We start from the raw sequence: 18,431 nt of genomic DNA, 5'->3' as shown, positions 1-18,431 counted from the left end.
CAAGTCCCTACTCAAATTCTAACGTAATTAATTTTAATTCGTTTGATGTTTATCATCTGTTGTTATCGTGCAGGTGGAAAAAATGTACATAATATATTTCCAGTATTATATCTTGTTTCATGACATCACACTTTAATCTAATCTAATACTAACCATTCTTAATACTTGGATAACCCTAATAATTAAATACAAAACCATAAGTAATTCGCCGTACAATGTAAGCCGATTACGATGCCATACCCCATCATAATGTTTCCATAGCTTTGTGCACCCCTCACAAACAAATCAATCATCAATACCATAACTCTATATATAGGACAACCCTGAAATTGGCTAACCTCGCTCATTATACTCTAACTTCGTTTTTTCAAATATACATTATAATCTCAATGAAACAAATTCACAGTATCTAATAACCTACACGTTATTCCCGGATGAGAATTTCAACTGGTTCACGCAATTAATGATCTCCGTTGCCAAGAAATGCAATCTCAATTCAACACGTAACACACTACATAACTCCCGTTATTCTAAATTGTCCCCTCTCGATCAGTTCGCGGCATTGAAACAAACGACCCTCCTTGCTGTCAGTTTCGACATGAAACACATATATTTCGTCATGTTTGACTGGCCTCTAAGAATGAAACCTTTGACTTCGCAAAATAGAATTAAAATACGATATTCCTGACCAAACCGATATGCACATATATTTTACTTTTAAATGCCCTACAATAAATGTACACGTCGCAAATTAATACCTGCGTGGTTTCTCTCGCTCTTTCCATCCTAAACATTATACAAAATCTTCCTCGGGCTCACATAAAGGTCCCGGGTTCACTACAGGCTTCCAATCACCTGATTCACAAATCCTATCTCAACTCATACGACAAATCTAACCTCTTGTCACAAACTCGACGATTCTCACTGACAAAAGAATGGAATAAAAATCCTTAGAATCCACGACGCATAATTACGCACAAATACTTTAATAACGAACAACTTCGCATAAAATGACCTCGTATCTTAAGACTGGATTTTCAGAAAAATGACTGACAAACTTTGCTGTTATTTATTGTCACATAGCCACAGTTTAAACGGACATAGAATAGCATTACACTTCCTGACAAAATTCACCGATCTGCATTACTCAACCCGACAGCGCTCTTCCACCCGATTGAAAATGTGTAACCACGGGTTTCTTGCACCAATTCCATCAAAATTGAAACAGAAAATGTACGTCAGATAAAACAACTTAATTCGACATCACAAAATATAGGCAATAAATTCACAGAAATGGCGATCTACTTTGGACGTGATATCACTTCGAAACCCTCACTAATAACCTTTTTACAACATGTTACACGGCACTCGCAATACTTTAAAAATTTATCCAAACAAAAAATAAAACAAATGACCTTTCGTTATATTTCTGACATTCACCGAAAACATATGGGTGATCAACTGCGTCATAAATACCCATTAAAAATACGTATAAGTTGACATCATAAAACAAGATAGAGTAGGCGGTAAGATGGTATTTTCACCTAAGTTTACGTCAGCTTCCATCTTTGGGCTTACCAGTAACCCTTCTATATTTATTTAGCCATTTTTATATTTCTGGCTTTACATAGGGTTTTCTTAATGTTTCCTGAAAATAAAGCATATTAAAAAATGTCCTTCACTTTGTGTTTCGTTGATCGAACTCGACTGCTTGTATTTTTTGCCCGCACACGAATTACTTCTCTTTGCACACAATGTTATAAATTATACAAAAAGTACTTCGGTATCGGGACCGTCTTTTATCAGATTACTTCTGCTATGAACAACTATTTCCACATGGAGTCAAGACCCAGCCACATCGTCAAAATCTAGGTTTGTAGTACTTAGTCTACTTCTTGTCGATCGATTTATAGAACAGTTCAACCCTCTCTCTAAAGCATCAATGATACAAATGCAGGGGGTTTCAACATGGCGTTCGTCGCCATAAGACCTATCTGTGTCGGTGCGACGTAAAGCCCCTAGCAAAAAAAAAAAAAAAAATCAACATGGCGTCCCTTCCTTTTTATAGACGCTACCCCCTCTCACCAGGCATTTTCCCTTGCCGCCAAGAAATTTGCGTACTTTCTCTAACTTAAACGAACTGTATTTAAAAGAGTTTTTGATGTAACCACCAAAGTCTTATAGATAAATACAGGACCCTCATTATACTGCATTCACTACTAATTCTTTATTTAAATATATTTATTCAACGTAAACTTTCTTCTGTATCCATCCACGTTCGACACGTACGGATGACGTCACGTATCATAGCGTGGGAAGGGCGGTAGCCACCCCCTTGCCACGTGTCACCTCTGAGATATATAAAATTCGAGCTTCTTATTACAATTGACATGGGGTTCCTGTAATACTTTAATACTTAAAATTCTTAGGGCACAAAGGTCATAGGTTCAGTATAATAATTTTATATATGAGTAGTTTTCTCAAACACAGTAGTATTCCTATAACCTATACGTCTATGTACTTTAAACCTCCACAAGTTTCGTTTTTCTGGGTCTTCCTCACATAGACCTCTTCCTATATGCTCCTTCGACACCATCCACTGATCTCTAAGTTTTCTTCATTTCCAGTTGCTCTCCAGATTTCCAATTTAAAATCATCTTGAGAATTATGTAATATATTTTCTCGTGTACGAACTAGTTTAATATTTCTTTCTTTCTTTCTTTCTATCTTTCTTTCTTTAAGCACGTCTAAAACATACTTCTCAACCTCCGTAAATTAATAATAGTCACTATCATCATTATAATTACAATAATCGAATGGGGCAGTGAAGGGTAGGGCTCACATCCAGTAATGTTGACGTAAAATATATACCAATCTAATAATAATAATAATAATAATAATAATAATAATAATAATAATAATAATAATAATAATGGGTCTCCAGCTGGGACATCGATTGAAAAAAAGGAAAGGAAGTTCCTCGGAAATATTTTGGGTCCTTAGAAAGTGTCCGAGGGTTTTGTCTTCCACTTGAGGTCACACAAGGAACTGTATGCGACAGTCGTAAAGATCACGAACGTTACGAAGAAGCGAAGCTTAACCTGAAGAGAATGAACCCGTAGATATTGGCGCATAAATTGCTCACATTACTGACAAAATGGAAATTTCATCCCTACTGGCTGAAAGAGCTACACAAAGACATGAAAATGATATAAGACCGGAGAACATAGAGGAGAGGACCATCTTCAAGAAGAAAGTTGGGGGTTGAGGGATGATCCAGAGAAAGAACCTGTTAAATCGCGGAAAATCTCGGTGGCAGAACGGCTGAAAAGGAGCGGAGGTTGAAAAACCTTGGTTGTTATGTAAACAAAAATGTGTTAACCTAAGAGAGAGAGAGGCAGGTATTTTGTGTAACAGTAGTCCATACCTGGCTGTATCGATGTAAAAAATTAATAATAATAATATTAATAATAATAATCATAATAATAATAATAATAATAATAATAATAATAATAATAATAATAATAATAATAATAATAATAATAATAATAATTGCGAATGTTATTGGATTTACGTCTCACTAATTACTCTTACGGTTTTCTAAGACGCAAAGGTGCCGGAATTTTGCTCCACAGATATCCTTTCACGTGCCACGAGGCTTACGTGTTTGAGACCTTCAAGTACCACCGGACTGGGCCAGTACGAACCTGCCAAGTTGGGGTCAGAAGGCCAGCGCCTCAATGGTCTGAGCCACTCAGCTCGACGTACCATAAGCTGGATATTGTCGAAATAAAGTATCTAGTTGTTATGGGTTTGAATTTTGCTGTTGATATTTCCTTTCTTAATTCTATTATTATTATTATTATTATTATTATTACTATTATTATTATTATTATTATTATTATTATTATTATTATTATTATTATTATTAATATCAAACACCCGTATCAGAACGAAAGTTTTTAGTTAGACACGTAGATTCATCATCAGTGATTTAAAAAATATTTGTAACACGCTAATCCACGTGGGTGTCTCTTTAAGATAGAAGTGAGTCCAGATGAAACAATCATTGGAAGTGCTGCCTGGACATGCTGTTACACATGGTTACAATAGTGTGGGGTAAATCGATGACTCTAATTTAAAATAGACACACACACACACACACACACACCACCAGCCAAAAATATATCTATATTAAACTCCTTAAACTGCAATCTGCACTTCGTACAACTTTTGAGATATTTCTTCTCCTAAATAGAAAAGAAATCGTCGAAACGTAGTATTATAGAAGAATGCTGAAGGTGAGGTGGTTAGATCGAATCATGAATGAAGATATACTGAATCGAATTTGTGAGGGGAGATCGATTTGACTAAATTTAACGAGAAGAAGAGATGGGACGATAATACACAACTTAAGGCACTCAGGACTTGTTCATTTGGTTTTTCAGGGAAGTGCAGGCGGTAAGAAAGGTAGGGGTACACCAAGGTACGAATATGACAAGCAGATTAGAGCTGATGTAGGATGCCGTAGTTACGGTACGTAGAAATGAAAAGATTAGCACAGGATAGGGTGGCATGGAGTGCTGCACCAAACAAGTCTATGGATTGATGACTCAAACACAACAACTATTTCCTATGCCTCCTTGCTGCAATGAAATAGTTAATGTAAAAATAATACGAAGCAAAAACTGTAAAGTTTATTTCATTCTTTTTGCTTAGGTCATCAGTCCATATATAACTCATCGCAGGGAATAACACGATAGTCAAACGTTGTCAAACCATTCTCCCTTATATATATATAAAAAGAGGTTTTTAATTCGTGGTTTTGGTTAGATTTTTCTTAACTCGAAAATTTTATGAAGTATCTGTTTTGGATCGTGAATGAAACTGACTTGTCCTATACTGACCAGGTATTTCCCTTATGCACCGAGCTTGATGGCTGCAGTAGCCTAAGTGCGGCCAGTATCAGTATCGGGAGATAGTGGGTTCGAAACCCACTGTCGGCAGCACTGGAAATGGTTTACCGTGGTTTCCCATTTTCACACCGAACAAATGCTTGGTCTATATTTAAGGGCACGACATATTCCTCCCCACTCCTAGCCCTTTCCTTTCCCATCGTCACCATAAAACCTATCTGTATCGGCGCGACGTAAAGCAACTTGTAAAAGTTGTCTTACGTGGATCAACAAAAACCAAAGCGTGCAGGTCACATTTGTGTATTGTTAGCTGGTAGGATTTAATATTTCTCTCAAACAGAAGCAGCTTTGTAAATTCACTGCCAGTAATTCATTTACAAGATAACGATGTCCCCATCCAAAATAACCACAGAAAATTTTGCTAGTTGCTTTACGTCGCATCGACACAGATAGGTCTTACGGCGACGATGGGACAGGAAAGGGCTAGGAGTGGTAAGGAAGCGGTCGTGGCCATAATTAAGGTACAGCCCCAGCATTTGCCTGGTATGAAAAATGGGAAACCACGGAAAACCATTTACAAGGCTGCCGACAGTGGGGTTCGAACCTGCTATCTCCCGAATACTAGATACTGGCAGTACTTAGGCGACTGCAGCTATCGAGCTCGGTACCACAGAAAATGTATTAAGCATGAGACATACTGACTTATCTGGTTGAAAATACTTTTACTAACAATATTCAGAATATTAACAAGATAACTCAACTTATCTGGTTCTTATCGGGGACTGTTTTCTTTCTTGAATAATATCCAATATAATGACGAAAGAACGTATCTTGTTAGTGTCAAAGGACGGTGAGCATTGATCTTAGTAGATTACTGGAAAAATTTTAAAAGTAAAATGAATGACTTATCTGGCATTTCCCGAGGTCGAGTGATATATACTACATGCAGATCTCGATGGCTACGTATCCAGTGCTAAGGTCTTTCAATGTCTACGAAACTACATAATTCTACATGTACTCTGATATATTTGTCATATTCACACCTTGATATACCCATACCGTTGGTACCCCGTCCCTGCTTCGAAAATTAAACATATTTTACGAGTCCGAGGGGGGGGGGTATAGTCACTGGCTTCTCACCTAGGTGGCCGCGGGTCGTATTGCAGTCGAAGCACATGTGTTAAAATGTTAATTCACGTTTTATGTGGTTCGTATTCCACGTTAAACTTAAGGCCTGTGGCTATGATCACGATAGCAACAGTCATGGAAAACTTTAACCTTGCTTTATATCTTATATACTGTACATATCAGAGATAGCGCCTAGTACAGCTGTTACACTCACAGTTAAGATGGGTGGCGAATTGTCTACCCTGCAGGAGTTACAGGACACTGTTCCACGATAGAATACAGACGGCTGCACATTCCGTCGATTTCATGAATATAAGTCATTGACTCCCTCTGCTACATGATCAAGTTCACGAATAAAATTACGTCAGTCTCGGAGCATGTGAACAGTATCACCTTCTAATAGACACATTCAGAATCAACATATCGTCTGACGGGATGAAATGCCTGTGTGTTTGCTGCAAAACAAGAAGTTCATAGGTTGAACACAGGGACGAGATTAATGCCACAGTTCCCAAAACCGCAATTTGATCTCAGGAACAAATACAAACCAACGTAATGTGAGTAATTCTTCCACATTAACTAGACAAACGATAATGATACCACTTAGAAATAAACAATGGTTTTATTTCGTCAGTTAATTCAATATACCTGGCTGTGACATAACTCAGGATTCCTGTGACCATTGCGGCTAGCGCTTGGCAATCGTTTCGCGGTCGCCGTAGGCCGTCAAACCGCAGTCAATTCCACATGACCCAGTAAACTGTGGAGAGGGATTTTTAAGGTCCTGCTGCACCTCGCCGTCAATATCACCTCTTAACTCTATCCTACAGAGTTGATACCTCGGTTTTATGTTCTAGTGGCATTCTTCCAGAGTGTTGAATTTGTTACATTCTTAAATAAACATACAAAAACCTTTTCAAATCAACTATTATTATTATTATTATTATTATTATTATTATTATTATTATTATTATTATTATTATTATTATTATTTAATGTGTGTTATTTAATAATAATAATAATAATAATAATAATAATAATAATAATAATAATCCCAGCCTGGTGTGGAGTAGAAAATCTGTTTCTTTCCCATAGACTCTGGGTTCGATTCATCTCCCGTAAAAGTATCGTAATCCTGGATTAAGTCCTCGCGGTTCGTTTAGCCTCCTGAGATTAACTGACAAGCTATTAATAAAAGCGACACTGGATCTGATCAAGAAACCCAAGTAATCCGGTTAACGATTCAGTCACGTTAACAACGTCACATTCCCACATCTGCAGAATATCTGGCTGGACTGCAATCGTCCTTCAGATCAAGAGAATCGTCTTTCTATGCCACTCGTTTTAACTAACAATAAAAATAATAACAATGATAATGATAATAATTTAATATTAATGACGTATGGTCTCCGAAGAAGCCTGGCGCAGGTCTTCCGATGTGACGCCGTATAGGTGACCTGCGTGTCTGTGAAGATGGGGCCCTATCAAAGGTGAATTCTAGTGATGAAGACAGCACAGACACCCAACCTCCGATCCAGAGGAATTAACCAATGAAATTTAAAATTCCCAATCCGCCCGGGAATCCAAGCAGGGATCCGATCGATCAAAGGCCAGCACGCTAACCGTTTAGCAATGGAGCCGGGCATGATAGTAACATTGTAATTAGAGAAGTCTTAATAGTTAGGGTTGACGTCAGGAAGGGCGTCCAACCGTAAAATATCGTAAATATACATGTGTGACAGAGTTCGCACCTGCGATCTCACAGATGTGGGAAAACGGTGGATGTAGAAGAAGGAGAAGTCTTAATAGTTTATTTTCTTATACAGTTCCGAACGTTGGCGACCTAGACACTGTCCTAACAGCACATGTTCGTCCATCCAAGTACCGTCAGCCGCATTCAGCTTTGCATACATTCCAGGATGTCACGGAATCCGGGTATTCAACGTGACTACATGGATTCTAAATGTTCAGTCGTAAAAGACATACTCTATCCTTTACTACCTTTTGCAAGGCAAATATTACGCCTTCTCTGTAACTTTTATTACAAATGCAGTTTCTTTTCCAACCTTTTCTCATTGTCCATAAGTGTTGTTGTTGTTTTTTTTTTCTAGTTGCTTTACGTCGCACCGACACAGATAGGTCTTATGGCGACGATGGGACAGGGAAGGGCTAGGAGTGGGAAGGAAGCGGCCGTGGCCTTACTTAAGGTACAGCCCCAGCATTTGCCTGGTGTGAAAATGGGAAACCACGGGAAACCATCTTCAGGGCTGCCGACAGTGGGGTTCGAACCTACTATCTCCCGAATACTGGATACTGGCCGCACTTAAGCGACTGCAGCTATCGAGCTCGGTTTGTCCATAAGTGAGATAATATTGTGTTCCATGTGTATCGATGATGTGCTCCAGTGCAGATTTTGTACATGTCAGAATATAGGTAGTTCATTTTAAATTACCGTGGAAATGTTGTTGCAGAATCTTCAGTTTCCTCCCATTTAATACTTTTTAGGAGAGTTAGGTAAGGCCCGCAGCGGATGTACCAATATGCAGCTTAATGAACACACCCTAGGAGAGAAGAAAATATGTTATTGTGCTGTGTCTAAATTTGAAGGAACTCTGGCGCCCAAATTATGGGCACTTCATTTTTTCAAGTTCAGTTCAAATCAAGTTTCAAATTGTAACCGATGGTTAACGATACATTAGTTACATGTCTTTGAACATGCTTCATTGGCTAGCCGTAAGCCGCACTATTGGAATGATTCCCTAACGTCAAGGCACGCGCTGTGTCTGAATCATGCGTCTGTTGAAATACAGATAATCTTCACCCTCTTCTTATTGTCAGGTATTCGGCCTCACGCGCACTAGAATGCCTTATGACAACAATGAATGATTTAAAACCTTAAGTATTTTTGCACGTAACACGTAAAGGAGAAAATGATATGTGACAACTACGAATGACATGATTAACCTGACATGGAAAGTTAACCACTGTCTTCCCTCACACTCCATTTTTTAATTTACCCGTTGCAAAAAATCCTTAAGGCCTAAGGTCTTTAACGTCTGACGCCGTAATTTGGTTTGAGTTCCGTTGTTGAAAAAAAGTAACTAACCCTCAGAATGTCTAATCACTGTACTGTACTGTATCAGAAAATCGTTTGGTTTACTCGTGTTCTGTGACAGCTTATTAATTGGAATAAATTTGGTATGTTTTAATATAAGAAAACTAGTTTCAAGTGATTGCGATGGGCGGATGCTCGCTCCCCAGTTGGTGCTCACCCACAAGTTATAAGAATGTAGAATAGAATATATCCTGGACTCTATAACTTGGTTAAGGTATAGCAAATACCTCAAGAGGCTAAGGTTGTCTAATTTTTTAAACGAATTTAAGTAATGTTTACTTTTCTTGTAACATTTCGCTAATTGTAATATCTTTCTTATTTTGTAGTACTATCAGTCCGATCCATTGGCTGAATTATCAGCGTTGAGGCCTGCCAATCAAAAGGTCCCGGGTTCCATTCCGGGCCGGGTCGGGGGTTTTAATCCCCTGTGAATAATTCTTCTATCCCAGGACTGGGTGTTTGTGTTTTCCCAACACTGTCTTTCCTCTTCATATTCAGACAACGCATCACGCTACCAGTCATCACAGAAACACGCAATAGTGATTACACCCCTTCATATAAGGTAGGGACAGGAAGGGCATCCGACCATAAAATAGGGCCAAATCCACACGTGCGACGCAGTTCGCTCCCGCGACCACACAGATGTGAGAAAAGCGGTAGAAAAAAATAAGAAGAAGATTATTTATTACTATCAAAAGCCAACTCCATGTAATTGTTTACAAAATTCGCGTACTCTTTCCTCAGTTGGCTGTCGTCCGTGAATGGAAGAGAGGAATATTCATTCATTCATTCATGTTTAAACACTAGATTCTGTGTCAGAATCCTGGGTCCAATTTCAAACTTCTGTGAAGTGTGCATATGAAATGAGGGCACATGACGCTACTGATGGTGATGTTAATGGGGATGTTAAACCATGAACAGATCCTTTGGTTTTATTCGACCGGAGTAGACTATGTACCGACATCGGGTTTCACCCTCTCCCTACCTTGTTGTTATCGTCATCACCCAATTAGACGCGCAGGTCACCCATGGTCGTTAACTGGAAAGACCTGCACCAGACCGCTTCAGAGCCCACACGATTTCATTATCATGTTATGTTATAATAGAACGTCCTGTATGGGAGGTGGGAAAGAAAGTAAAGATAAGAGAAGAGGGAGACAAAAACAGAGCCACGGGATGGTTTGATGAAGATTTTAAGAGGGAACGTGAGATAGTTATGTCAGCACTAGCAGAGTTTAAGAATGGAGGGAAACAAGAAAAAATAGAGGAATATTGTAAATTAAGAAGAGAATACAAGAAGCTACTGAATGAGAAAATGAAATGCTGGAGAGAGACGGAAGCAGAAAGAGTGAACAGATATTGCAAAGAGAAAAGATTTGAGAGGATATGGGAAACCATTAACAAACCTAAGAGAACTAGGCCTACTGGGAAGGCAACAAGCATAGAAGAAAACGAGTGGGTAGGATATTTTGCAGGTCTTTTGAGTGGGAGAGGAGACTGGCATGGGGAAAAGAAAAGGACATTTATCCAAAGAGATTTGCAAGTAGGAGTACCAACGAGCTAGAATAACATAGAGAGGCGGAAGCGCTGCCTGGGTGAAGCTAATAGAACGAAAGTCCGCCATGTTTCCTGTTGTCACACAAGCAAGGGGGCATGGCCTTTAAATGACGAAAAGTGTAGAAAATACGCATTTTAGAATCACTGGGGGAGAATTAAAGACCGTTGCCGATAGCTTGAAGCATTAAAGCGAATACCGCCACTTCATCATATTGCGGCACGAGACCAACATCACGATCAGTTGATTGTAGGGTAGTTCGAAATCATCGCACAGTGACATACGAATAGGCCTCGAAATCGGAACAAGAGCGTTACCCTGCTTGGCTGTTGTGGTTAAGCGTAAATTAGAATAAAAACGATGGACATAAATATTTATGACAGGAAGCCTTAAAATCATAGGGACCTACAATAGGTTACAACCTCATTCTGTTCATATTTTTAAAATTATTGCATCCTCATGAGTACTGTGTTCCTTTATTAATCTGTTTACCCTCCCGGGTTGGTTTTTCCCACGGACTCAGCGACGGATCCCACCTCTACCACCTCAAGTACAGTGTTCTAGAGCGTGATACATTGGGTCGGGGGATACAAATGTGAGGGAGGGCTGCACCTGCTATGCTGAACAGGGGCCTTGTGGGGGGGAGAAGGAAGCGGCCGTGGCCTTAAGGTAGGTACCATCCCGGCATTTGTCTGGATGAGAAGTGGGAAACCACGGAAAATCACTTCGAGGATGGCTGAGGTGGGAGTCGAACCCACTTCTACTCAGTTGACCTCCCCAGGCTGATAGAATCCCGTTCCAGCCCTCGTACCCCTTTTCAAATTTCGTGACGGAGCCGGGAATCGAACCCGGGCTTCCAGGGGTGGCAGCTGCTCATGCTAACCAGTACACCACAGAGGCGGCCCATGAATACTTTACCATAATATTCGTTTGGTGTAATTATTTATTATAATATAGAGGGGGGTATCATGTTTCTCCCATTACCATATCATACTGGGATAACTAGCTGAAAGGTAAGCTTGAAAGTTGTCCATTATGAAGTGTGGCATAGTTTTAAAAACCAAGGCAACAGACATCCACAATAAAGGCTGTATACATTACAAAAATAGCATTAAAATACTGTATTTACCATACTTGGTGTATGTTTGAACGAAATAAGTGGGGTTTTTTTGTGGGTACGTTTTCTCGGTTGTGGGCGCTCCATTTCCTTTATTTGTACATGTGAATGAAAATTAAATAGGGCTGGAAATGTACAGAGCATAAGCAACTGAATTGAGTGGGATACCATTTATCTCTTTTCGCCCTCACAACGCATTGTTCCGTTGATTCCTTGTTCTTTAAACGAAATCTGAAACAAAATTCGACAAATAATAACCGTGGCTATCCGTACTTTCGCTAAGTAAACAATAAAATGGATTTAATTACAAACAGAAATTACAAAAAGGAATCTCGGCTATAATTCAGTAATACTTACTTAAAGTACGATATATCCTTGGTTTTATTACTCCGATTAGAACAACCATACGCTGAGCTTACGGCTGGAACTCTTGAAAGCGAGAATCTATGTTTTCACTTCTTAAAACTTAGGGAATTAAATTGGCATGCACGATCTCCCTGTCACCTCAACATATGCTCTCGCGCCAATTCGCTTTGTTTGACAACCGTTAACATGGCTGCCCCTTACCAACTTGCTTCAAGCAGGGAGCGCTGATGACAGGCTTACAGCCCCTCTATGTTATTCTAGCTCGTTGAGGAGTACAGTTACTAGATGGGGAAATCAATCCAAGAAGTAATTAGTGTGTTAAGTAAAATAAAAATGAAAGTAGCTGGTGGGGCGAATGGCATTACCAACAGAGTATGGAAGGAAGTAGGGACAAACGAATCGATGTTATGTTATTACCTTTCGTGGTTTCCCATTTTAACACCATGAAAATGCTGGGGTGGTGTACCATAAAGCAAATTGTACAAAATAGTTATTACTGAATAAATACAACGTTTAATTACGAATATTCAATTATATTGATTACATGTTACGATTAAATCACGAATGATTATAATCATTTATGTTCATATTAAAGCGAATAAAACCCATTGCATGAGTCTTTGCCGGCGGAATTTGAGCGAATTAACAGTTGTGTGTGGCGCAGTAAGTTGAATAAGGGCGAGTGATACAGTCTACGCATGCGCATTATTGTGCACCTTAGAATTAAGCTCGGTTGAAGGTTGGATGCAGCGCTGCTTTTCCGTATTATAGAGTTTGTAAACATTTGCATGTACACGTATATACATTTTTGAATCAATTAGGGGCAATCGTCTATTAAATTTTATGTCAACTTCGCTGTATTCACATGGACTAAAATAATATTGCTCATTATTAATCGTAAAGATGACAGTGGAAACAACGTTGTTATAATATTTCTTTGCTATCAAGCTTGATGAATAGCAAGTTTACAGTATACAGTTACGTATGACCTAGGAATTAAACAAATAATTTAAGCCGTACCCTGTAATCCATTGTCACAAATACGAAAAGTAATAGTGTCATTAATGAGAATATCGAGATAGCGTAGTGTTCTCACACAGTGTTTGGTTAGCCTGGAATGAAACCATCTAAGAATAAGAGAGATGCTTAAATTGCCAACACAAAAACGATAAAAACATATTAAGAAGTCGTCTTCATACGATGTATCAATATTAGGAATAAAAAATGAACTGTGCATCATGATTTGACATGCTCATTTTGGCACAGTGAGTTATTAAATGCAAAAGAGTGGCGCTGAGATGGAATAGCCTTCATTAAATGGGATCTAAAGTGTTTAATTCATTTTTGAGAGCTCAACTTGCTTCGTTCAGCATATCCGTGTTTGCCATCTACTTTCCATCACTCACAGGCCTCGCCTCTATCGACTGTCCAATGGAGCCTCTTGAAATCGAGCACGGGAATTTATGCAGGCTTTAATAAAATATGAAATGTATAAAAGAGGTGATGATCTCTATGCTCTCTCCGTGGCTCAGTGGTAGAATGTCGGATTGGGGATCTTAAGATTACGGGTTCAAGTATGGCAGCATAAATAGTGATTCTTGAATTCCTAAAAAACGTCATTGGGCACCCCATGTCGTAGAGCATAGGCAGGTACATGATCCCTGGTGACACACTTAGTGTTTACGAGACAAAATTAATTCAAAACTCTGCCACATGTCTCCAATTATGCATCTGTAATTTGGTAGAATAAAACATAAAGCAAAAATTTACTCGCAGAAAGTGCAAATGGAATCAAATTTTAAAAAAGCAAACGGTAGCAGAAGCTGTACCCTTATTCATTCATTCATTAATTCATTCGATCGTTTATACATTATTTTCTTTGCTAGGGGCTTTACGTCGCACCGACACAGATAGGTCTTATGGCGACGATGGGATAGGAAAGGCCTAGGAGTTGGAAGGAAGCGGCCGTGGCCTTAATTAAGGTATAGCCCCAGCATTTGTCTGTTGTGAAAATGGGAAACCACGGAAGACCATTTTCAGGGCTGCCGATACATTATTTTATCGATACGGTCGTCTGTGGGCCATGTTAACACAATCTACCTGTCCTTCTGCCACGGAGCTAAAACCCTTATATTTGCTCTCACGCCAAAAATCCTTAAGGCTTTTGCCTTTCCTTTCTTTTTCTTCTGCCCAGATGCTCCGTGTCTTGGTTAGTGGCTTTTCGGGTGCATCCCTCACTCCCACAACCACTTCCTGAATGTTGTTCTGTCGTGCATCTCATCCTCCCTAACACCCACTTCTGCTAGGTCCTTGTGAACCTACAAGCCACCCCGGCTGTGTTTTCCATTTTACATGTATATAGAAGGAGTATATTGTTGGTCAACCTCTCTTGGTTCATTCTTTTAATGTGTTCTTATAAGTTCAGTCTTGTTTTCTTCTTCGTCGTAATTTCCTAAGGTTTTATTGTTCCCGATTTGATCGCAACTGGAAAGTATGTTGGTCATTTTGTGACTTCATTGGACGCAAGAACTCCCGAAGGAATTTCCTTTCTCTTTTTGCAAGGTCTGAGTCTGCCACGCTTTTCAATTTTCTCACGATTATTATCGCGATTATTATTATTATTATTATTATTATTATTATTATTATTATTATTATTATTATTATTATTATTATTATTATTACTATTATTATTCGTACACTTCTCCACAGGAAATATTGGTAGTAACGGGGCACGGGATGCACCAAGTGCCTTACAATAATTAAGGTATTTACACATTGTAATACAAATATTGATGTACAGGTATATACAAAACTCTAGATCCCGGGATCTTCATTCTTGCGTGAGGAACGATTGCGCAATTTTGCATATTGACAGGACATAATGTTTCATAAGTTTGTAGATGTTTGGTGGAAGACCCGGTCCTTGCAGACTCTTGTGAAGTGTGTGTGGAATGAGGCCATTGACTGACAGAATCACAGGAACGATCCGTAGCAGTTTCATCTTCCAGATCCTCTTGATCTATTCTGCAAGTTCTTTGTACTCGCAGAATTTTTCATGGTGCTTCTTGTCGATGTCATTGTCATTGGGAATTGCGATGTCAATAATGAAAGTTGTCCCAGTTTTCTTGTTTACCAGTATGATGTCTGGTCTGTTATGGTTGACTGTTTTATCTGTCACTACAGCATTGTCCCAATAAAGCTTAATCGACTAGCTGTCCAGGAGTGGTGTTGAATGGTACTTGTAATCAGGGATACGCTCCTGAGTTAATTGGTTTTCTTGAGCAAGTGCCTGGTGTATAATTCCCGACAAATGATTGTGCCGTCTTGGGTATTCTACGGAGGCAAGTACTGGGCAGCCTGCAGTGATATGGTCGATGGTCTCGAGATGAATGGAGGCCCAGTAGCGGCGATTGGGAATTAGAAGTGGGGGGGGGCAAAAAATATACAGACAACATAAAGTAGCCGAGTTGAAGGATGTAGCGGGCGGTGGGGAGGGGTTATACACATCAGAACTGAACAAAAAAGCTACAAAATGGTAAGTTTTTGATGCTCTTTGAGCGAATTTCGACAGAGAGGTAAAGGTTGACATTTTCCTAACTTAACTGCGGTATTTTTTTTTTTGAGATTTTGATTCAATACTATACAATGAAACTTTCACCAAAGAAACAATATTACACACGCATTACAATTAAATAGAAGTACGGAGTGATTATAAAATTTAAAAAATAATTTAGTATTTGCCTACGCTCAAAGAAACTAACAGACAATATTAAAGAGACTGCCAGACTGACGAATGCACGCAGCAAGCAGGTGAATCATACCTCAGTGTCAACGACCTTGGCAAAAATATATTCCTGTTACCCTTCCTCATAGCATTTGCGAAGTCTCTTCTACTTGCTGTGGCGCTTTACAAATTAAAATTTGCACAATTTTTTTTAATATTTCCTATAATTCCTAGTTTCAGCCAGCTAAAATGGAATACAAATGTAATGTTTTCTCTACAAAGTGGGGGGGGAATCGCCTGCCCCCCTCCCTCGCCCCCTCAGTCACCGCTACTGAATGGAGCATCGTATGCATTTGTGGGAGAGTACGCTGGTGTCTTTGATGATGTACTTTTTGCAATTGTTTGTAGCTATTACTTGGCTTTGAATAGCAACTGCAAATCCCCCTGTCTCCCCAAATAACCGCCCACATTGTAACCACATGAATGACGCATTCTTGTCTATGCTCTGTTGGTTTAGATTCCTGTAGTACGAGGGCTGATCAACAAAGACGGAGACTGATTTTTTCCAGAGATATTTACCACTCCATTTCAATGTTTGCATTATCTTTTTCAAAGTAGTCCCCTCCTACTTCAATGCACATTTTACAGCGTCGTGCATTGTCATGATGAAGTCGCCACCCAGTCCGAGAAACCTCGAAGCTCTGGTCGTTTCTTTGCAATGTGGTTCCTCAGTGTAGCCAATACTGACGTGCATTATGCTGCTGTAACAGTAGTGTAACAGTAGTGATCCTCTCGCCTTACCTCCATTGTCTGCACGTAGCGTCTATACAATAGAGCATTACTACCAACCTACCGATACGAGGGTCCTGCCGCCTTCGGACATTATACATAAAAACCGGCTCTTTTCATATATTTATGTTACAGATAGGAAACTACCACGGAATCTACAGGGAAAAAAGTCTCAGTCTTTGTTGATCAGCCCACGTATTTTTCGTGGAGGGTCTTTATTATTATTATTATTATTATTATTATTATTATTATTATTATTATTATTATTATTATTATTATTATTACACGTTGTGCAGGTAGTGTGGTAATGTCTGTCACAATTATCTGACACAGGTCAGAACAACATGTCGCTTCCACTGAAGTATCCACCATCAGTCATCATCGTTCTGCATTTAGGGCTGCCACCCTGGTGGCAGATTCTCTATCAAATGTATACCTAGGTTTTTCTTAATTGATTGCAAGTAAGTTGGAATTTTATCCAATTCCAATCCCTAACTCCTCTTCTCATAAACGAATATTAGCCTCAAATTGTCCTCTTGAATTCAAAATGTGTCTTTATGTTGTGGTTCATTCTACTTGTAGGGACGCCTTTCAAACTTTTCATCTACTAACGTCACTAACAGCTGTAAACATACCCCTAAGTTAAGAACACGTCTCCCTTCACCCAGCTCTTTCCAGCCCATACTTAGCAAACTTTTTTTTTTTTTGCTAGTTGCTTTAGTCGCACCGACACAGATAGGTCTTATGGCGACGATGGGACAAGGAAGGGCTAGGATTGGGGAGGAAACGGCCGTGACCTTAATTAAGGTACAGCCCCAGCATTTGCCTGGTGTGAAAATGGGAAACCACGGAAAACCATTTTCAGGGCTGCCGATAGTGGGGTTCGAACCTACTATCTTCCGAATACTGGATACTGGCCGCACTTAAGCGACTGCAGCTATCGAGCTCGGTAGCAAACTTTTAATAACGGTACTCGTTGTCAGAAATCCCAGAACAAATCGTGCTGTTTTCCTTTAGAATTCTTCCAGTTCTTGTATCATTTAATCCTAGTGTGGGTCCCAACACTGTGACAATTTACTAATTGGGGTCTTACTACAGAGTTATAAGAGGGGCGTACTATAGTGTTTTACACTTTATTTTTTGTACGTCCGGGTATAGTTCACATTTCATTTTTGAAGGTGGTGACGTGTAACTAGTGTCTTGTTCCACCGTTTGATAGCAGCACACGCACAGGGGCAAACGAATGCACTCGTCATAGCCATTTCAAAACAACAGTGTCAGTGTAGGAGCAGAAAACATGGGAAGTAACCGTCAGGAGCAGAGCTATGCGACTTGGTTCCTATGGAAAGAAGTCTTGGCCACTGCAGAAATTCATCGGCGTTTGGTGGCAGTCACGGAAAACAGTTTACAAGTGGGTGGAAGGTTAGAAAACATGGCGCACATCGGCGGACAAGGGACCCAGTTCTGGAAGGAATATGACAGTGACAACACCAGCCAACATTGCCCGGGTCGAACAGGCCATCCAAGGAAACAAATGCATCATATTTACGGAAATCTTGGCAGCCACGGCAATTAGCCGAAACACCCTGCAGCACCCTGCAGCGGATCCTGCACGGCTACTTTCATTTGGGAAAGGTGTCATCAACGTGGGTGCCTAGACTCTTGTCTGCAGACGAAAAGCAGAGGCCTGTGGACGTGTGCAGATAATTTTTGCAACGCCA

This window comes from Anabrus simplex, chromosome 6, assembly GCF_040414725.1.
Source record: "Anabrus simplex isolate iqAnaSimp1 chromosome 6, ASM4041472v1, whole genome shotgun sequence".
Lineage (NCBI taxonomy): Eukaryota > Metazoa > Arthropoda > Insecta > Orthoptera > Tettigoniidae > Anabrus > Anabrus simplex.
Note: the sequence above shows the minus strand (reverse complement) of the source record.